This window comes from Ursus americanus, chromosome X (assembly GCF_024610735.1).
Source record: "Ursus americanus isolate L20-20 chromosome X, mUrsAme1.1.p, whole genome shotgun sequence".
NCBI classification, from domain to species: domain Eukaryota; kingdom Metazoa; phylum Chordata; class Mammalia; order Carnivora; family Ursidae; genus Ursus; species Ursus americanus.
In genome coordinates, this window is record NC_142164.1 from 10,068,563 (window position 1) to 10,091,585 (window position 23,023).

The following is a 23,023-nucleotide window of genomic DNA, read 5'->3' on the forward strand; positions in this document are numbered from 1 at the left end:
GGTATTTATAACTACCTTCATCCACTACCCATTCCATATTGCCTTTACTTCAGCAAACACCTCAGCTGGTTGTGGATCTTTGCCTGGTGGAGTGATCCAAATCTTTATTCCTGAAGGGTCTCTGCCATTAATAGTTTTGCCAGGATTATGTGATTGTAGTTATCTGTTGACTAATCCCAGGGCATGGTAATTCTGAGAGATGCCCTAAATAACCTTGTGTATTCCAGACATGGTCTTCCTTGTCTCCATTGTGAAGTTGTAGTCCAATTTCCTTTTGGGAAACAAGATCAGTTATTCCAGCCAGCACAGGAACTCCCATTGCCTGTTGATTCAAAGACACAGGGAGTCCACAGTTGCCCGGCAGCAGTCTTAAGTTCCAAGTCAATGAAATCATTGTTGTGACTCCTTATGGAAGCATTACTCCCTTTGGAGCCAAGATCTCTAGACGAGTAGACCATAAGGTCATGGGAACAGGAAGCAAAAATTTTACTAGTGATTTGCTAAAGATAATAGTGGTACCACTGCCATTTCCACCCCTTAATTCCTTAGTGAATCCTATCAATGCGAATAACAGCATCATATATTGCATGTTGATTCAGAGTATATACAGGCTTCTGCAGAACCTTGTCCCAGCCATGCAAGGTATTGCCACCGAACTGGTATTGTAACTCAGTCTTCAAAAGGCCATTCCATCATTTTATCAAGCCAACTGCTTCAGAATGGGGGGGAACATGGTAAGACCGGTGAATTCCATGAGCATGGGCCCATTGCTGCACTTCATTTTCTGCTGAGTTCCTTGGTCTGCAGCAATGCTGTGTAGAATACCATGACAGTGGATAAAACATTCTGTGAGGTAGTTTTGGTAGAAGCATTGCATGCCTGGAAGGCAAATCCATATGCAGAGAACAAAATGCTGCCTCTTCCACGATGGAAGTGGTTTGTTGCAAACAAGCTGCCACCAGTAGATGGCTGATCGTCCTGGGGAACAGTGCCATATCAGGGACTCGGTGTTGATCTCTTGCTGGCAGAATGGGCACTCTGCTGTGGTGAGTGCAAGTGCATGCTGCTGAGCTCGTGTGAAACCTCCATCCCCACGAATGTAGCCATTTTGTTCATGAGCCCATTGGATGATGATGGGTATGGCTGGGGAAAGAAACTGACTAGTATCCCAAAACCAGGTCATCCTATTCACTTGATTATTAAAATTCTCCCCTGCTGAGGTCACCCTTTGGTGAGTTTTTCACAAAGAACACAAGTATCTTCACATCAACCCCTCCGCCATTCAGAGAGGTCCATATACCTCTTCCCCAGATTTGCTTGTCACCAGTTTTTCATTCATGTTCATTCTAAGTTCCTGACCATCCAGCCAAATGCTTGGCCATAGATCATGAATCCATAGAAAATCATGCATCTGGCCATTTCTCTTTGCAGGCCAAGAGTTCTGCCCACTGGGTAGATTTCCTGTCACTACTTTCTTCAAGGATGTCCCTGAAATTACTATAGTGCTGTATCTGTCCACTTCCAGGTGTTGCTTGCATATCATGCAGAACCATCTAGAAACCAGGCTCAAGTGTTCCCTTCTTCTGTCAAGCGATTGTAGGGAACTTCCCATGAGTCCATAGGTGTAGGCTAAGAGAGGGAAGGTAGTATAATAACAGTAGGGACCATGGCCATTTGGGCCACATTGTGCAACTTACTTGTACCTTCAGGGGTTTCGTGAGCCCAGTCACATATATACCAATTTCATTTGCTGATGGAATGCTACTGTTCATACCTGACTTTATGGCTTAGTGGGTCAGATAACACTCAGTTCATGATGGGCAGCTCAGGTTGCATGGTAACTTGGAGGTATATTGTTAAGCATTCGGTGTCTACTAAGGCCCAATAGTAGGCCAAGAACTGTTTCTCAACAGTGGAATGGTTTTCTATAGAGGATGGTAAGGCTTTGCTCAATATCCTAAGGGCCTGCAGATTTACCTCTGAGGGCCTGCCAAAGGCTGCAAACCGCATCCCGATCTGCCATGGATACCCAAGCACCATTGGATATGCTGGATCACATAGCCCAAGGGGCAGAGTAACTTGCCCAGCAGCTCAGACCTATTACAGAGCCTCCTTTTGTTCTAGGCCCCATTCAAAACTAGTACCTTTTTGGGTCACTTGGTAAATGGGCTGGATTAACACATCCAAATGAGGAATATGTTGTCTCCAAAATCCACTAGGCACTGTGCCTCTTTTTTGGGTGTAGGAAAGGCCAAGTGCAACAACTTCTTAGAAGAGATAGCTTGACATGGACCCCTAGAAATTTCACTGGGATAAAAGGCCTCTGAACTTATGTTGGATATATTTTCCACTCTCTGACATATAAACATCTTACCAATAAATCTGGAGTAGTCTCTTGCTCCCTAGGTCCAATCAGCATAATGTCATCAATATAACAGAATAGTGTGACATATTGTAGAAGAAGAAGGTGATCAAAATTCCTGCAAATTAAATTATAATATAGCACTGGAGAGTTGATGTGTCCCTGAGGTAGGACAGTAAAGGTGTATTGTTAGCAAACCGCTTTGGGGGGTTCTTATTGACAGGGATGGAGAAAAAGGCGTTTGCCAAATCAATAGCCGCATACCAAGTACCAGGGGATGTGTTAATTTGCTCAAGCAATGAAATCACATCTGGTATAGTGGTTGTAATTGGAGTCAACACCTGGTTAAGCTTGTGATAATCCACTGTCATTCTCCAAGACTCATCTGTATTCTACACAGTCCAGATAGGTGACTTGAGTGGGGTGGTCGTGGGAATCCCCAACCCTGCATCTTTCAGATCCTTTCAACTGTGAAGTACAGAAATATCCCAGTGCTAATTGGGAATTTAATATGAAATTTAAATTGTATGTCAATTCAGTAGGATAAGATTATTTTTATTAAATGACAACTATGTCAACTCTGTATCACCTTAGATAAAAATGAGAGAGGATCCCTACTTCACACCTTACAAAATAAATTCAAATGGACATAAGGATTAAAAATCAGGAGAAATATAAAAATATTAAAGAGAGACTTAGGTTTGGGAGTGTTTCTTTAAACAAGACAACACGGAAGCTTTGAAAGGGATGAGGAACATATTTAGATTTTCTCCTAAATTTGTACTCCTTCATTAATCCTGTCTTCTTTAAAAATGACAATGATAATTTTTCAGTTAGTATAGATTTAGCTGGATCACATAATGGTATGAAAAGTTCTACAACTTGTTCCCTTCAAGAAATTTTACAAATTCAGTACTGTTTTACTCTTTGAGCCAAGACCGTTTTAGTAAGTCTTAATTTAAGTATTAAGCATTTTTTTCAACTTGACTTTTTTACTTCTTTATTTCAAATTTCATTGGGTTCTCATCAGAGAATATGACATGAAAAAGATTTTTAAATCTTTGTTAAGGTTTCTGTTGTTGCTAAATATTATTTTTTGTAAATATTCATAGACATACACAAATATATATTATTTTTCTCATATGAAACAAGTTACGTGATCATGTATACATTAATATATGCACACATTATGCATATATATGCATACATATAATGTATATTATTAATGTATGTTAATTAACCACCCCATGTGATTCCATATTCTCATCTGATAGATCTCTTTGTTTATGGAAGAACTGTATTCCAATGTATTCCAGTGTTCAAGTAAAAACTGCCCTGTTTTCAAATTCTTCTGGCATTTGTAATAGTTTTTGCTTTATTTAACTTTTTTTTTTAAGGTTCATCTATCTATTCATTTAAGTAATCTCTAACCCAATGTGGGGCTCGAACTCACGAGCCCAAGATAAGAGTCGCAAGGCTCTCCTGACTGAGCCAGCCAGGCGCCTCATGCTTTATTTTACTTCTATGTGATTTGCTACATATATATTTTGATTGCCAGAGCTTTCGTGTAAGCTGCATATTTTATTATTGCTTGATGTGGCTTTAATTTTTTATTGTACTTAAATTTATGCTTTGATAAGAGTTTTCATATGTGTCTATTATTAATTTTGTTCATCTCTTTATTTTTAATCTCTGTATCTTTGTCCTATTTTATTTTATTTTATTTATTACTTTTTAAGTAGGCTCCACGCCCAGCATGGAGCCCAACCTGGGGCTTGCACTCACCTGAGATCAAGACCTGAGCTGAGATTAAGAGTCAGAGGCTTGGGGCGCCTGGGTGGCACAGCAGTTAAGTGTCTGCCTTTGGCTCAGGATGTGATCCCGGCGTTATGGGATCGACCCCACATCAGGCTCCTCCGCTAGGAGCCTGCTTCTTCCTCTCCCACTCCCCCTGCTTGTGTTCCCTCTCTCGCTGGCTGTCTCTCTCTCTCTCAAATAAATAAATAAAATCTTTAAAAAAAGAAAAAAAGAGTCAGAGGCTTAACCAACTAAGCCACCCAGGCACCCCGTCTTATTTTATTATTAAGGTTTAAAGATATACACAAATGCGAACTTATTAAGTATGGTGCAGCTAAATGAGCGTTCACATATTGAACACATCTGTTTAACCAGATGTTAGATGAAAAAATAAGAACAATAAATTGTTCAGCATCCCAGGTGCCTTCCCCTCATGGAAAACTACTGCTCAGACTTGTAATGCCATGGATTAGTTATGCCTTTTTCTCATTTAGTTCTGCAATCGATCAAAACTGACTATGGCGTATGATGTAAAGTCAGAGTGTGTATATGTGTATGTGTATGTGTGTGTATATCCCTTGCCCCTGCAAGGGTATCCAGTATTCATTGAAAGATAATCTTTTCTCCATCATACTGCAGTGACACCTTCCTCATAAATTGGTTGATTGTGTATGTGAGTCTGTTTCTATATTCTCTCTGCTATTCCATTGGTCTATTTGCCTATCCTCAAAGTAACAGCACCCTATCTTAATTACTACGTCATTATTGTACCTATTATTGATACCTGATACTGTAAGCCCTTCCATTTTTATTTGTTTTTCTTTTTATTATTGTTTTTTGTTTTTTCTTCAAGATTGCATTAACTATTATTGGACATTTGTACATTCATATCAGTTTAAAACTCAGCTTGTCAGTTTCCATAAATGATCATTTTTATACCTTTTCTGAGGCATAACTTACTAACAATTATCATTGAACCCTTTTAAGTTTATAGTTAGATGAGTTTTGTTAAGTCTATGCAGGTTACAGCGCCAAAACAACCCAGTTTTAGAATAGTCCCTCGTCCTCAAAAGTTCCCTCCTGCACCTTTGGGATGAATCCCCACACCTACCCTTGACTCCAGGCAACCAACAAACGGCTTTATATCACTATAGTTTCATTTTTGTTTTTGTTTTTTAACAAAAGAGAAGTTTATTGCATCTGCCGCACGGGAGCGGCAGACAAGATAGCAAAGGACAGACTGCCTATATCACTACAGTTTTACATTTCCTAAAAATGCATGTAAACGAGGGTCACAATGTTCTCCTCAGCCCCTCTGCATTTGGGCCCAGCAGAGACCGAGGCCTTGTTTGCATCACCTGCTTACTCAATCCAGGAGCTGCTCCTGGAAAGATAATCAGATCAAAGTCCAGAGAAAATGGCAGTAAAGCTATGCATTTAGGCAGCCATTTTCTTTCTTTCTTTCTTTCTTTCTTTCTTTCTTTCTTTCTTTCTTTCTTTCTTTCTTTCTTTCTAGATTTTATTTATTTATTTGACAGAGAGAGACAGCGAGAGAGGGAACACAAGCAAGGGGAGTGTGAGAGGGAGAAGCAGGCTTCCTGCCTAGCAGGGAGCCAGATGTGGGGCTCGATCCCAGGACCCTGGGATCATGACCTGAGCTGAAGGCAGACGCTTAACGGCTGAGCCACCCAGGCACCAGCCATTTTCTTTCTCTCTTTCTTTCTTCTTTCTTTCTTTCTTTCTTTCTTTCTTTCTTTCTTTCTTTCTTTCTTTCTTCTTTCTCTTTTTTTTTTTAAGATTTTATTTATTTATTTGTTTGACAGACAGAGAGAGCACAAGCAGGAGGAATGGGAGAGGGAGAAGCAGGCTCCCCACTGAGCAGGGAGCCCAGTGCAGGGCTCGCTCCCAGCACCCGGGGACCATGCCCTGAGCCGAAGGCAGACGCTTAACTGACTGAGCCACCCAGGCGCTCTCGGCAGCCATTTTCCTTATGTGTATATATATATATATATACACTTAATTTTTAAAAATGACTCGGGAAAAAAACTGCACAGGATATAAATCTATGCAACTACCTATTCAATGATATAAGGCAGATTAATAACTATTATAAAAACAAAAATAAGTCCTTAGATGAAATTTTTATTTAGGATAGCTAAAGGGACACCTGAGATAATTTGGCTAAATGGTTTTTGGTGAATTGACAAATGGACCTAGAATACGCATCCATCTGACTAACTTCATCAAGATTAATTTAAAGTATCTCCACTTTTAGGGGAGACTTTTCCAATGTACTGTCTTTGAGCATAGCACCATTTCCTGCATTATACTCCATTACATCTTTTTCTGTGCATACAAATGTCTCTGTCCTCTATCTCAGTATGTTCAGGGCTTGAGATCTTTTCATTCCAAAAAATCACTGGTTCTCAAACCTAGAGGGACATGAAACTCAGCTAGAGAACCTGTAAAAACTAACGCTGGGGCTCTGTCTCAGACCAGTGACGCCAGACCTCTGTGGGTGGGGCATAGGCAGTGCTGTGTTTTATTGTTGTTTCTGTTGTTTTGTTTTTTAGCATCTCAGGTCATTGTAATGTTCATTTAGGATTGAGAACCATTGATCTATCCTTTGGTAATTGTTAAAAATATGAATTTCTGATGCCACCCACAGACCCACTGAATTGAAATTCCAGACTGTTTCCCACTAATCTATGCTCTGGCCAGCCCTGTAGTTGATACAGGCATGTCTCTAAAATGTGGGGATCATTGATCTAACCAGTGTTACTCAACTTTGACAATAGTTTGGAGGGACCTGGATGCTTTAAAAAATACTGATGCCTGGGTACCTCCTCCCTTAATAGTCTGATTTGATGGTTCTGGAGTGTGATCTTTACATTGAGATCTTTATAAAAATGCTGCAGATAATTTTAATGTGTAGCCAAGATTGAATGCTTTACCAGTTCATGAGCCCCATGAGAACAGAGATCATGACATAACCAGCTTTGTAGGTTCTGAATTTGGCACAGGATTTGACTCATTGAATGAAGAGGAAACAAAAATGAAGGGGATCTTGCAGGGGGCAGGGAAAGAATGGATCAACCCTACTAAAAAAGATGAAGCATTTGGATTTTTCTGAAGGAATGCAGGTCAGCTGCGTAGTCTTCAATAGTTATCCAGAGATTCTGACTATCTTCATATTAACTGAGACTTTTTCATTTTACTTTTCAAACATAAAAGGTATTGGTTCTAGAAAGACCACCTTTGGATAATATGGACTATGCTACTTCTCATAAATAATCACTTGGAATAGAAAATATATTCAAATGTGCAACTCTCTTTCAGGTTTAAAAAATATATCAAGCTGATCATAACTGGAAACCATGCAGCACCAAATGGATCTGTTAGGAAAATAAGGAATTTAAAATACATTCACTCCAGGAAAAGATCAGTCATAACAATTATTAAAATAATCAGTTTATTTATGAAGACAGCTGCATTTCCTTTTTGAAATCTGTTTTAGAGCAAAATCTTCAAATTTCAAATTGTTTTAAACCCAAAGCAAGAAACAAATATTTCATTATCTTCAAAAAGACAAAAAAATTAATAATCAACCGAGTTTAGGAGTTATTGAAGATTTTCTAATTGAAATTTGATTAATGCTGGAAGCAAGAGGGGAAAAAATCCCTTGTACTATTTTTCTTTTCAATTTGGTAATATGATGTTGAATTATTTTTTAGTCCTTCATTTATCTATTATAATAATTAGTATCAGAAGTAGATTAAATTAAAATGTGTTATTGAAAATATAATTTTCTCAATTATAATATCAAGATATTAGTCATATTCAAGCAAATACCATGAAAACAATCAACTAAAATGTTTTCCCATATAGTATTATTTTAGTTTTATAAAACACAACAATAATCAAAATTTTATCAACAGTGAATCAGCATCCTAATCAAATAGTTATTATTTTGTTTAATTTCACTCATGCTTGAGCTTGGCTGTCTATAAACTCCTCAAGCTTCTGAACTCCTCTGGTCATTATGACCCGCCCTTCACTGAAGCAGATAATGAATAGATCCTTATCAGAGCAAATGATTACACATAGCTTCTAAGCAGGATGGCCTTAATAGACGGGAAGCAACATAGAGACAACAGCTCATACAAGTTGCATAAAATGGCTGATGATTTGGTGAGTTCTGTGTTGCAATTTTAATAACAAGGTTCTAGATCACAACCATTATCAAAATGTTGGAAGTTGAATTGGTGATCTTCATCTTATCATTGCCTGCTTCTTATTTCAAGAGAGTTTTAGTATAAGTAGTTAATGTGCTTGGATGCAGAACTAATAACACGTAAAACCTGAGGCACAAAGTATAACCACCATTCAGTTTAACAGTTATCCCATGAATGCCTAAGCGCTGGGCACTGTACTATGAGAGTAAAGGGAGATAAGCTTAACTTTCAGCTAAGATCACACTCTGATGGTCTTGAATGCCAGGCTTTGTAGCCTCTTGGTAGCATCTTCCAGAGTAGGTGGATGCCCTTGGGTGGAGGACACCTTAAGTCCTATGATCTCTTCTCTGGATTTGTGTCCTCCTGAATATTGACCCCGTAATTCCTCAATGTCCTATTAGTTCTGCAGTCCCTTAAAGCTATCCTATAAAAATGTTGTCCAGACCCTCTAGTTGTGCTCAGCATTATTGCTGGTCTGAACTACCTGATCTGCTTTTATTAAAAGAAGAAATATACATTGTTTTATATTTATTATATACTTCATTTCTAGAAGTCTGTTTCCATGGTAAGTTTGCTAGATCTGTTTATGGTTTCCTATTTCCAGGCAGTTTCATACTTACAAGTCACATCTTGTAATAATCAGTTGTTTTATCATCTCTGACCACTCCAACATAGGAAGTTTTTTTTTTCTTTACTCCATTTCTACTACCTGTGTTTATTTATGTTTCTTCTTGTTCAGAGCACCCTAGATGTTAGGTTATTCTTGACTGTGTAATGCTATTGGCACCAAAAAAATTGTCAGTATGGAGAATGTTACAAGCAAAATAATGCCCATCCACAAATATGTCCACGTCCTAATCTTTGGAGCCTGTGGATGTGTTAGGTTACATGACAGTGGGAAATTAAGATTAAAAATGGAATTAAAGTTGCTAATCAGCCGGATTTAAAATAGAGGTATTACTCTGAATCAGGTAGGCCCAGTGTAACCACAAAGGTCTCTAAAAGTGGAAGAGGGAGGCAGAAGAAAATATTGAGAAGGAGATGAGAGTGTGAAGAAGAATGGCCTAGGAGATGCAACACTGGGGACTTCAAAGTTGTGTGAACCAAGAAATGCAGGTAGCCTCTAGCACCTAGAAAAGGCAAGTCAATGACTTTTGACTTAGGGAGACACAGGGTTGGACTTCTGCTATATAGACCCTAATCTAAAGCTTCTTCTAATCTCATCTAATCTGTAGAACTTTAAGATAAATCTGTCTTTTAGGCCACTGAATTTGCAGTAATTTTTAAAGCAGGAAAAAAAAAAAAAAAAAAGCAATGAAGTCCTTGAGATCCAGGGTAGAAGTACCTTGCTCTAGGGAAGATTTGGGTTTGCCTCTGTCAGGTGCCTGGCAGCGACACTAGTCCAGGAATTCCTTAAGGCAAGTGAATACCTTGAGATTCCTTGGATCATCCTAAACCAGTTGCAAATATGTGTGCTGGCCAACTCTATTCATTAACAAGAAAACCTTTTGTACAGTCCCATGCTGTAGAAAAGACATGGGTATTTTAGAAACCATTGAATTGTACACTTTAAATTCATGAAGATATGAATTATATCTTCACGAAGCTAAAATATATACTTTAATGTGGCTGTAGTTCTTTGGGTTTCTGATACTGCCATGAAAGTTCCTTATTTTTGCAAAGTATTTCATGGATTAAAGAAAATTATATGTGAACATACAAGTATATAATTTTGTAGGTATTGAAAAAATTTCAAATGTCAGGAGATAAAATAATATTTGGACTTCTCTGTGTGTGTGCATGCATGTGTGTGTTTAATTTTTGGCAAAGCTGGTATCCTTATGTTTGTTTACTTGCCATGGTCAGACTCCTGTCCATTTCTTTACTCATGCTCCTTATGTCCTCCCAAATCACAACACTACCTTTGTTTGGTTTGGTTGTATATTTCGTTAGCATTTTTCTTTCATCCTTAAGGGTTAAAGCAATAAATGCTGTATAAACAGTTATTAAAATGAAAGGTCTAGCCATTTCTATTCAAACATCACTGGGATTGTGGCAAAGCACTAGAGAAAAATCTTTCCTGGCCTAGAAAGGTGATGAATAATAATCATGCCTCTTTTCCATGAACTTCCCACTGATATCTCTCAGTCAATCATCTCTAAAGGAATTATACTGTGTATAAGTGATTATTTTTATTAGTAGACTTTATTTTTTAGAGCAGTGGTAAGTTTAGAGAAAGCTTGAAGAGAGAGTACAGGGGGGAGTCCTCTTGCCAGCAGTTTTCCCTGTGACCCTCTTCTAGTAGTGCCCTACATTTGTTACAGTTGGCTAACCAATATCGATAACATCATTTTTAACTAAAATCCATAGTTTACATTAGTTTTCATTGTTCGTGTTGTCCCTTTCCATGAGTTTTGACAAGTGCATAATGTCATACATCCACCCCTACAGGGTTATTGAGAATTAGTTCACCACCCTAAAAATACCCTCTGCTCCAACTAAGCTCTCCCTTGCTCTCTCCCCTAGAAATCCTGGTAACCAATGATTTTTTTTATTGTTTCTGTCATTTAAACTTTTTCAGAATGTCCTGTAATTTTAATTCATTTCTGATCTGAGAACATGCTTTGTGTGGTTTACATTCTTTTAAATTGCTTAAGGTATTTTTTTACAGTCAGAATTTGGTTTATCATGGTGAATGTTCCATGTTAGCTTCAGAAGAATGTGTATTCTGCTATTGTTGGATGAAGATTTCTATAAATGTCAGTTAGATCCAGTTCAGTTCAACTATATCCTTACTGATTCTCTACCTGCTGGATATGTTAATAATACAGTAGTATTGAAATTTCTGAGTGTGATACTGGATATGTCTATTTGTCCTTGAATTTCTGTTGGATTTTGGTACAAATGTTTTGATTCTGTTATGTTAGATGCATACATGTTAAGGATTTTAATGTCATAGAGTTATGTCTTCGTTGTGTTATGTTGTCTTCTTAGAGAATTGACACTTTAATCATTATGTTAATGCCCCTCTTTACTTGTGATACTTTTCATTGTTATGGAGTCTGACTTATCTCAAATTAATATAGTTACTCCTGCTTTCTCTTGATTTTTGGTATAACTCTCCATCTCTTTACTTTTAATGTAGCTGTATTTTTACATATACCATGGATTTCTTGTAGACAACATATAGTTGGGTCTTGGTTTTGATCAACTCTGGTGGTCTCTGTCTCTTATCTGGTGTATGTAACCATTTACATTTAACATGATTGCCAATATGGGTGGATTGATATCTATCATACTAGTAATTGTTTTCTATTTGTTGCCATTGTTCTTTGTTTCTTTTCTTTTCTTTTTTTTTTTTTTTTGGTCTTTCCCTATTTTTCTCCCTTCTCTGGTTTTAATTGAGCATTTTATATGATTCCATTTTTCTTCCTTCTTAGAATGTCAATTTTACTTCTTGTTTTAAGTTTTTTATTATTTTCCTAGAGTTTGAAATACACATTTACAACTAGTCTTGGCCCACTTTCAAACAATGCTATATTGCTTCATAGGTAGTATAGGCATCTTAGAATATTCTAGAGTCCCTCCTCTTGTCCTTTATAACATTGCCATCATTCATTTCACTTATCCATAAGATACAGTCATCTGACACATTGTTGTTATTATTTTAAACAAATGTGTAAATGATTTTTTAAAAATCTTTGAGGAATACTAGTTGATGTTAAGATAACACAATTATTGTCTTCAATGAAATGCACCACTCAACATATTCACTATTAATTGGGCCGTAATTTCACATTCAAAAAGATAAATGTGTTTCTTTCACTACAAACCCGAGTCAATGTTAAAACATTAGCACATAATTTACTGAGAATCTGTTATGCTCTAGGCACTCTTCAAGTTTCTTACGTGTATTATCATTTCCTTCTCACAAAGTCTTTGTATTCTTCTCCATTTTACAGCTGAATGAACTAAAGCATAAAATATTAATATAACTTGCCCAAGGTCACAGGACTAGTAAATTCCAGTAATGGGAGAAGTAAGATTTGAACCCATGCATTTGGTTCCAGAGCCCCTCCCCCTGCTTTTTTTACACTATTCTGTCTCCAAGTATAGGGGAAGAAATATAAAATAATGAAGGAAAGGAAACTAAATATTCATTAAATACTTAAAATGTACCGCAAATCATTTAATTACTTTATTGAATTATTACTTTATGTGTATCATTTCATTTAATCCTCACAACACCCTGCTAGATTATTTTTATCACCATTTATAGATAAGAAAACTATAGTTCAGAAGGATTAAATAAATTGACCGAGGACACCCACCGAAACAGTGACAGGGCCAGTATTGTAACTAAGTTCTGTCGGACTCCAAATAATACGCTGTACTACACTTACTGAAAAATCACCTCAGATTTCTCCACTGGGAAATACTTATGGAACACTTGCCAGGTTATTATATACTTGAAAATAACAGGGGCATTAAAAACAGAAAACCCTGAGATAAAAGGTCCAGGCACCCTAACTGAAATCATGGAAAAGCCCTTGGTTACTCTTTAAAAGACCGCTGCTGTCATCGTCATCACCACTATCATGATTTTCATGATCATCACCATTGATTTGGCCAATTAAAAGAACCTTAATTTCATTGTCCTCTAAAATATTATTTATGTGGTGATCGACTCTTATGCCGTTATGAATAAAGTATTTTTCTGGACTGTTTTGAGTAAATACATGTTAAATACTATATAGAAGGTTATGATCTTTTCCTCCTCCCAATGCAAATGCTTTCAACCCCTTTCCTTTTCCAAAACTTAATGAATTTGATTTAATGATCATTAAATCTGTGGCTTAAGTTACGAGAGATATTGACATGAAAATAATTCAGGACATTTATTCAAACTTTAAAAAGTCTCAATTTAGAGCAGCTTTTGCAAAATCACCAGTTATTAGTTTTTATTTTCACAGAAACAGTAATGAGTTTTAAGACAAGCTGCGATAACTCACCCGTTTGTCAGAACCTGGGCTAGGCTATACACTTTTTAGGGCAAATTGTTGAACATTGGACATCATTTAGAGCCTTCTGCTACTTTTACCAATGACTTGAGGAATAGAGAGGCCCACATAGTTTATGCCTAAGTATGTCATTATTAGTAAAAAAAAAAAAAAAAAAAAAAAAAAAAAAAAAGATACACAATGTAACATCACTTTCTCTGAATCTTCTTTAAACACCAAAAATAAACATAAAAAAAGCAAAAATAACTCTTTCCTCTTACTAAATACCATGTAGTAATCATAATTGCCTCACCTAATTTTCACAAGGACTTTATGAGCTAGCTATTAATTACGATCGCCATGTTATGGAGGTAGGTGAGACTCGGAGAGATTATTAAGCCTTACCCAAAGCCATATAGCTCTACTCTAGTAATATGTGAATCTAGAATTTGAACTCATGTCTCTCTTTTACCAAAGCCTATGCTCTAAATACTGATTTTGCTAGCCACAGCAGTACATAGTCTTAGTTACCTAATACCAAGGTCTCCTCTTAAAAGAGTGATTTCTGGTTCCATCTCATTACTTCTCTATTCAAAAATATCCTTCATAAGAGAACCAAATAAACTGGTAAATAATTCTGTCGGTTGCAAAGTTATTTTTTTACATTGATGTAAAACTTGCCCCCTGTCACTTTCCTCTACTGGTTTTCTTCATATGTAATATGAGACCCATAGAGCCTTTTAAATCACAAAGAACAGAGACCCTCAAGATAGTAAGACTGGAAGAGGCATTTTGAGCCACTGTATAGCCCATTCTAGTTTCTCTTCCTTCACTGGGACTGTGGTTCTCACAGATAAATTGAAGATGGAATTAAGAAAATGATGTCAACTCAAGGGGAAAAAACAGTTTCATTTCCACTGGTGGTTTTGAAAATGACTGAAAGAAATACTGAGTTGAAATATGTTCATGAAATTGAAGGCGAGCCTACAGAAAAGCCGTCATACAGGGATGGTGGAGGGCCAGGAGCCAAAAATTTACTTTATAAATCCACTGCAATGTTTAGCGAAAACTAGGTCAGTCGGACTCTGTGATCTTTGGTAACTCCTATCTCAGCAGACACAGGCATCTTTTTCAATGTTAAACCACGGAGCAGAAATGATTTTCTGCAAAATAACATTTTCCTATGATTTATCCTTTTGGTAAAAAAAAAATAGTGCAAAATGGAGTTTGAGGGTTTTTTTAAATAGTTTAGTATATGAAATATTATGGAATAATATGAAATAATGACAAATTTTATGTCTAATGGACAGTATAACCAACCTGAGGAAATAAAGTTAGACACCCTCTGGTTCAACCCACCAGATGAAAATACACAGAGCTGAAAGGGGAAAGAACATACCTAAGGCCTTCCTGGCATCAAATCTCAGCGTTAGGACTATAAGCTGTGTCCTTCCATTCCATCTTCTGCTTACAGAAAAAATAATAGGTGACATTACCGTAACATATATACATACATACAGAGACACACACACACCTAAATATACATACAACTCACAAAAACCCTATTTGTCACACATTGGCTGGATGAGGGAACAACCGGAAAGGGTAAAATACAGAGCTAGGAAGTGGTGAAACTGAGATATGAATTCAGGTAGCCTGAACGTAGAGTCTGTGCATGTAACTACTTCACTGTATTGCCTCTGTCGTCCAATTTGAACCTTCAATGTAACTAAGATTTAATGAAAACTTTCACTGAGGTCTCAGTTATGGGTGCACCTCAGAATGTTAATACCTTTATTTCGTCACTTAGTAAATAGCAGATGGCTCTTTTGTAACACTAACTTCAACCTCAGTTTCCTGTCACGGGGAAATGAAAGCAAGGAATTGTAAAGGACTCACTCAGGGTTCTAGGATGAGGAGAAAAATAATTCCAATACTGGAGCTCAGACATCCCGACTAACTGGTCGACCAGCGCTGTGTATTCCCAAAGGACAGAGGTTTGTCTGGCCCTGGGCAGGATGACAGAAGTAAGGGACCTTTAACATATTCAAAGGCCATGGACCTGAAGGTTTTCCAAGAAATCTCCGAACTCCTGGATATACTGTAAACTATTCTCTTAGTAATTGAGGAAAACTGTTTCTTCAGGTTGTCTTTCCTGGAAAAAGCATGATTTGGGGGAAGGCAGACATGACCTCTAAGGTCTGACTTTGTCAGTCTTTCACTCATCGTCTGACACATGAATTCAAGTCAGGGGGTATTATTTATATTAATCAACAGTAAGCCTTATATTTGAAGATTCATGAAACCACAGCTCAGGAATGTTCTAGTTGCTCCTTAAAATACACATTCTCAAATATATATTAGCATGTGTAGACACTCTCGAATTTTCGTAAGGTGGATGGAATAGATATGGCAAACTTTACCTGTAGGGTTACCATGTCATTCTGAAATTAGTCATCATAATAGATTTTAGATTTACATTTGGAGGCAAAATTTCTGTATTATACCATGCTTATGAAATATATTTTTTATCTCTTTTCTATAGGTACAATGTATTCACAAATGTCAGGCAAAGAGAAGAATAGAGAGAGACAGGTACCCAGGAAACAGGAATTGCACATACATAAGTCGTGCACCAAGCTAAGGAGTGAAGAGTATCTCTCACTTGACCCTTCCTCCCATGCAGCACAACTAAACTTTTTTAAAAGAGTTCTGTGAATGCCTCGATTCAAAATGATAACTCTTCATTCTTTGAGAATGGAAAAAAATCCCCACTTATCTGATTGTAATCTTCCTCTCCATCCTGTCCTTCCATCATCAGTCCCCTAATCTTCCCCAGATCTGCTTGTTGAAATCCACCCACCCTTCAGTAGGGAGAGCAAATGGAATTTCTTCAAGGAATCCACCATTGAGCATGACCACCCCATCATATTTCCACATGTAATTATCCTTGCTTTCTCCTCTGTGCTCCGGTATCGCTTCTCTCATACCATCATCTAGCACTTACATATATTTAAATCAAAACACCAAAGAAAAGTTCTCGGTGGAAATCTGTCAATCAACGAGAAGGTATTGCTGATCACTTTCAATGAAAGCTGACAAAAAGGAGCAGGAAGCTGCAGACTCTTTGGGGCAACAGTTCACTACATCTCTCTCTCTTCTAAGTATGGGCTTTCATGTCCAGGTACCAGCCCTCTTGGGTGGCATTTGACTTGTTTCTATGACCTTCTGAGGTTAAGGAGCCAATTGTAGTTTTACTCCTAGGACCAGTCTGGCCCATTGATTTGAATTAAAGGGAGAAAATTGTTTCTAAGAGAGATGATTTGTGCACCTGCCGACCGCTGACTGCAGTGGAACAAAATTAAATCATTGCTAACATAGGCCACAAAAAGCTGGTTTCTAAATGGTGAATATGGAAACCTTTCCTTGCCTGAGTTTCAGGTTCAGCAACTGAAAAGGAGTCTTTATTCTCAACTAGCCTCCTCCCAAGGGCACAGTGGTAAACCATAGGTTTGAGTGTCATTATTTAGGCTGTCTTAATTGCAGTGATTAAATTAGAAGGTGATCTTACATTAACTTTAATAAAAATTGGGTATGGAGCTCAGAGAACAATGTAAAATACTGCATTTGATTCACAGTGTAAATGTGACAATGTTTTGTACACATCACAATTATAATTTGGAAAAATCAAGACTATTTCCAAAGCTTTATTATATTTTGGCGAATAGACTGCTTTTAAAGGCTATAGTTTATTGTTCTCTGTGATATAAACTCAGTTCGTAACATGTCTACAAAAACTGAAACACACCTACACTACTGCATTGGCATTACCGCTGCCAACTGAAATTATTCATCACTTAAGCCCAACAGTGGGAACCTGCCTGTGTACTAGGTACTTTGGAAATCAATCAACAATCAATACCAGTGGTGTTTTAAATTTGATTATAACGGATTTATGCAGTCATAACTGATATACAATAAACTTTACATATATAAGGTACGTATTTGGTAATTTTTGACATATATATATATATATACACACACATGAAATCATCACTGTAATCAAGAAAATGGCATAACCATCACTCTCAAAAGGTTCCTCATGTCCTCTTGTAAACCCTATTCCCACCTTTCCTTTCCTGCCTCCTGTAAATTAGTTTACATTTTCAGGAATTTTAATACAAGTAGATTCAGTGGACTCTTTTTTTGGCATCTTCCACTGAATGTATTTGCATGAAGTTTCACCAAGGTCGTGTGGTGGACATTTGGGTTGCCTCCAGTTCAGGTGTAATACAAACAAAGCTGGTGTAAATATTTGTGTACAAGTTCTCATGTGAGCGTATGAATTCATTTCTCTTGGGCAAATACCTTGGAGGGGAATGACCAAAGTGGTTGCACCACTTCTGATGGGGCTGAAATTAAGATTTGTTTTCCTGCCTTATTAAACACATGGATTCTGAGATGTGTCGGGTATATATAGGTCATCTGGATTTTTCTCTTAATCTATTCTTTTTTTAAAAAATTTGTACTTGCTCTTGTGGGAAGCATCTGTTGGCTGATTCTTTAACCATATGTCCTTTTGTTTTGCTTGGGTTTTGTTTTTGTGTTTTTGTCTGAGAACGTTTTTATTTCTCCTTCCATTTCTGTTAAACAAGTGTTGGTTAGGATGCGGAGGAATTGGAACCTTGCACAATGTAGGTGGGAATGCAAACTGGTGCAGTCACTATGGAAAACAGTATGGAGGTTCCTCAAAAAATTTAAAATGGAACTACTATATGATCCAGCAATCCCACTTCTGGATATTTATCTGAAAGAATTGAAATCAGGATCTTGAAGAGATGTTTGCGCTCCCTTGTTCACTGTAGCATTATTCACAATAGCAAAGAGGTGGAAACAATCTAAACGTCCATTGATGAATAAATGGATAAAGAAAATGTGGTATATCCATGCAATGGAATATTATCCAGACATAAATATAAACTCTGTCATATATTACAAAATGGATGAAACTTGAGGATATTATACTAAGTGAAATAAACAATTCACAGAAGGACGGTTCCTGCATGATTCCAGTTTTATGAGATATCTAGAGTAGTCAAACTCATTGAGGCAGAAAGTAAAATGGTGGTTGCCAGGGGCCGGGGAATGGGGATATGGAGAGTTACTAATAAACAGGCACAGAGTTTCAGTTAAGTAAGATATACAAGCTCTAGAGATCTGCTATACAACATTGTACCTATGGCCAAAAATAATATATTATACACTTAAAAATTTGTTAAGCGTTTACATCTCATCTTGTATTCTTACAGCAATAAAATAAAATCTAGAAAAATAAACTTTTTTCAGAGCAGTTTTACTTTCACAGCAAAATTGAGCAGAAAGCATAATGTTCCTATATATGCCCTGCCCCCCCCAACAGCCTCTCACTATCAACACCCACCTACCAGAGTGGTATCTATGTTACCATTAATGAATCTACATTAATACATCATTATCACCCGAAGTTCATAGTTTACCTTAGAGTTCATTCTTGATGCTGTACATTCTATGAGTTTGGACAAAGTTATAATAGCATATATCCACCATCATAGTATCCTACTGAGTAATTTCACTGACCTAAAATTTCTCTGTGGCTGTGCCTGTTCATCCTTCCCTCCTCCCAACCCTGGGTAGCCACTGATCTTGTTACTGTCTCCGTAGTTTTGTCTTCTCTAGAATGTCATATATTTGGAATCATACAGTGTGTCGCCTTTTCAGATTTTCTTTCACTTCTTAATATGCATTTAAGTTTCCTTCATGTCTTTTCATGGCTTGATAGCTCACTTCTTTGTAGTGCTGAATAATATTCCATCATTAGCTTGGCTTTTTTACTCTCTTAAAAGTACAATTTAAAAAGTAGAAATGTATAATTTTGATGAAGAATGATTCCCCGATTTTTCTGTATTTTGTGGATCACCTTTGTAATACTGTATTGAAGAAATCTTGGTTAAGGGGTGACTGGGTGGCTCAGTTGGTTGAGCGTCCGACTCTTAGTTTCAGCTCAGGTCATGCTCTCGGCATCCTGGGATGGAGCCCGGTGTCAGGCTTAGCCCTCAGTGGGGTGTCTGCTTAAGGATTCTCTCTCTCCCTCTCTCTTTGTCCCTCCCCACCACTTGCGTGCTCTCTCTCTCTCCCTGTAAAATAAATAAATAAATCTTTAAAAAAGTGAAACCTTGGCTTAAACCAGGGTTTAAGTACTTCCCTCTTATGTTTTCTCCAAAAAATTTTGTAGTTTGAGGTTTTACATTAAGGTCTATTATCTGTTTTGAGTTAATATTTGTATATGGTGTGAGATTTGGATTGAAGTTCATTGGTTTGACATAGAAATCCATTTTTTTTTTCTGTAACACTTCTTTTTTTTTTTTAAGATTTTATTTATTTGGCAGAGAGAGATACAGCGAGAGAGAGAACACAAGCAGGCAGAGTGGAAGAGGGAGAAGCAGGCTCCCCGCTGAGCAAGGAGTCCAATGCAGGGCTCCATCCCAGGACCCTGGGATCATGACCTGAGCTGAAGGCTGACGCTTAATGACTGAGCCACCCAGGCGCCCCTTTCTGTAGCACTTCTTGAAAGGCTATTCTTTCTCTCTTGAGTTGACTTTGTACTTTTGTTGAAAAGCAGTTGCCCATATTTGTGAAAGGCTACTTCTGGTAACAGGGATATTTATTGATTGATTTTCTTTCTTAATACCTGCATTACACTGGCATGAGACTGTAGGGTTTTTAAAGTTTGTTTGTTTATTTATGTAATCTCTACACCCAACGTGGGGCTCGAACTCATAACCCTGAGATCAAGAGTCACGTGCCCTCCTGACTGAGCCAGTCAGGCACCCCTGTCGTTTTTAATTAAAGTCTTGAAGTCATGTTGTGTTTTTTCTCTAAATCTATTCTTTTTTAAAAAAATTTGTTTTGGTTATTCTAGATTATTTCAATTACCATATGAATTTTAGGATTAATTTATTAATTTCTACAAATGTTTGATAGAATTCACCAGTGAAGCCCTCTGGTTCTGATGTTCTCTTTGTAGGGTGTTTTTTAAAAATCAATTTATTTAATAAATATAGGAATATTCAAGTTATCTATTTCTTAAATGAGCTTTGGTAGTTTGTGCCTTTTGAGAAATTTATTCATTTTTCTCTAATTTGTTGAAAGTATTAACATACAATTATATATAATGTCCTCTTATTATCCTTTCAACATCTGTAGAGTCTGTTGTAATGTCAGCTCTCTGATTCCTCAAGTTGGTAATTTGTGTCTGCTACTTTTGTTTCCTGTTCACTCCAGCTAAGCCTTTTTTTAAAGTCCAACCTGATAGTCTCTACCTTTTAAGCAAAGACATTTGTACTATTTTTATTTAACATGACCATCAATAAGTTCAGGGTTTTTTCCTCTAATACTCTGTCTTGAGAATTCTGCCTTTTACATCTTCAGATGCTCAGATTAACTGTCAGTCTTTGTCTGGCACCTGGGTTCTCCTATTTGCATCACAACTTGGAAAATATCTCAAGACAGTAAGGCAGAGGCTAGGGAACTTACTTGGATACCTCATTTGTTACCCATTTCTCAAGGATCACTCTCCTCTACTTCCTGATGCTCAATGCCTTAAAAACCATTGTTTCATATATTTTGTCACTTTCTTAATTGTTTTAGGCAGGAAGGTAAATCTAGTATCTCTTATGGCTTTGTGGTTGAAAGAAGGAGTTCCAAATAATTCTAGTTTTATTACATTTTATTCCACACATTCAGCACACAGAAAGATGTCTTAACATGTAAAATCTACCTAGTTTGTGACTATGAACAAATTACAAATGGATTTCATAAAAGTATCATTATCAAAACATATTTTTATCATGTTTACTTAGTGGGTTATGTTAAGAATTAAATGATACATACTGCTTCATAATGAAGCCTGATTGGACATTAGGAATGAAATGGTGGTATAGTACAAGCTAGAAGAGTTACTTAATTATATTGCATATGATAGATGTTTCCACTCACTGGGAGATCTACTTTCTTTTTTCTTTAATTGAGGTATTATTGACATATAACATTATATTCATTTCAGGTATGCAATACAATGGGAGATCTGTTTTCAGATCAGACCCCAAATAGTTGCTTTTCCTGCATGAGGAAGCAGATTAAATTGTTTCCTAAAATGTCTGGATTGACTAACTCCATGAAGCCCTTCCACAGTCAATGGCTTAAGAGCCCTTGTATTAGATCTCTAAGCTTAGTTCCAAATTTGGGAATCTTTAATTCTGTATTTTCATTAGAAACATTGTACACCTATGTATAAGTAGAGGGATATTTGCATCGGATTTTTTTTTAGAGAAATAAACATAAAGTATTGACTTACATAGACGATAATGGTGACAATGGCCATCTTAGATTTGCACGTATCTTTTCATTTCTCAAGGTTCTCTATCTAAAATTTATTTTCTCAGTAAAATATATAAGATGATCAGAAATATGCCCAGACTTACATTTCTTAGAGCTATTTAAAAATTACTCATCTTGGGGCGCCTGGGTGGCTCAGTCGTTAAGCGTCTGCCTTCGGCTCAGGGCGTGATCCTGGCGTTCTGGGATCGAGCCCCACATCAGGCTCCTCCGCTGCGAGCCTGCTTCTTCCTCTCCCACTCCCCCTGCTTGTGTTCCCTCTCTCGCTGGCTGTCTCTATCTCTGTCAAATAAATAAATAAAATCTTTAAAAAAAAAAAAAATTACTCATCTTTCCAATAGCGACAAAATGCATATCATTACTCATCAGTATGGTTTTAATATCAATGACAGATGATTTCATAAAATAAAGTGAATATAAGACTAACTGGTCATGTTAATGAATAAAGTACATAATTATTCTATTTATCAATATAATTACTGTCATGACTAACATGGTTGGAAATAGCAGCCTTATAAGTCACATTATCAAATTCACTATCAAAATCAGAGGGGGAATTTACCCTTTAGCCTTTTAAATATGACTCATACTCAGTTCACAGGGCATTGAGATCCACTGTGGTATCTAGCCTGTGTAATAGGGAGCTGAGCAGGGGCCTATATATCATAAAGAGAAGAAAGAAAATGACAGCCATCAACATGTTAAGAACACTGGACCCATAGCTTAATTTTTAAAGACATTATAATACCAAAGTATTTTTTATCATATTTCTTCATGTTTTAAGAACATCAAGAGGTGGTGCTTTCTCTTTAAACATTTACTGTTAACCTTCTTTTCCTCTCTATAATAGTATTGGGTTGTGTAAATATCATTTTGCCTTTTTTATGGATTTGTTTTTGTGGAATTCTGGGGATCTGCTGAATAAGCACATTTATATCCTGACATTCTGTTAATCTCATATTCCCCCAATTTTATTTGATATTTGATTGTCGGTGGTGGTGTCACACACCACTGCCATAAATGTTCCTGTGGAATCATAAACGGTCTTTACTAAGACTTTACATTTCTTATGTTTTACAACTTGGATGTTTTAGGACTTAAAGGAATGAGAATTCTAGTACCATTTTAGTATCAGCTTCTTATAACCAGCTTAGGTATATTTTCACCTTTATTTTTGCCATTTAACATATTTTGTG

The 23,023-nt window shown here is 36.9% G+C and overlaps 1 pseudogene; it reads right to left on the minus strand.

The window, feature by feature from the left end:
• Positions 1–545: 545 nt before the first annotated feature.
• On the minus strand, positions 546–15,620 carry LOC123796738 (uncharacterized; annotated as a pseudogene).
• Positions 15,621–23,023: the final 7,403 nt, after the last annotated feature.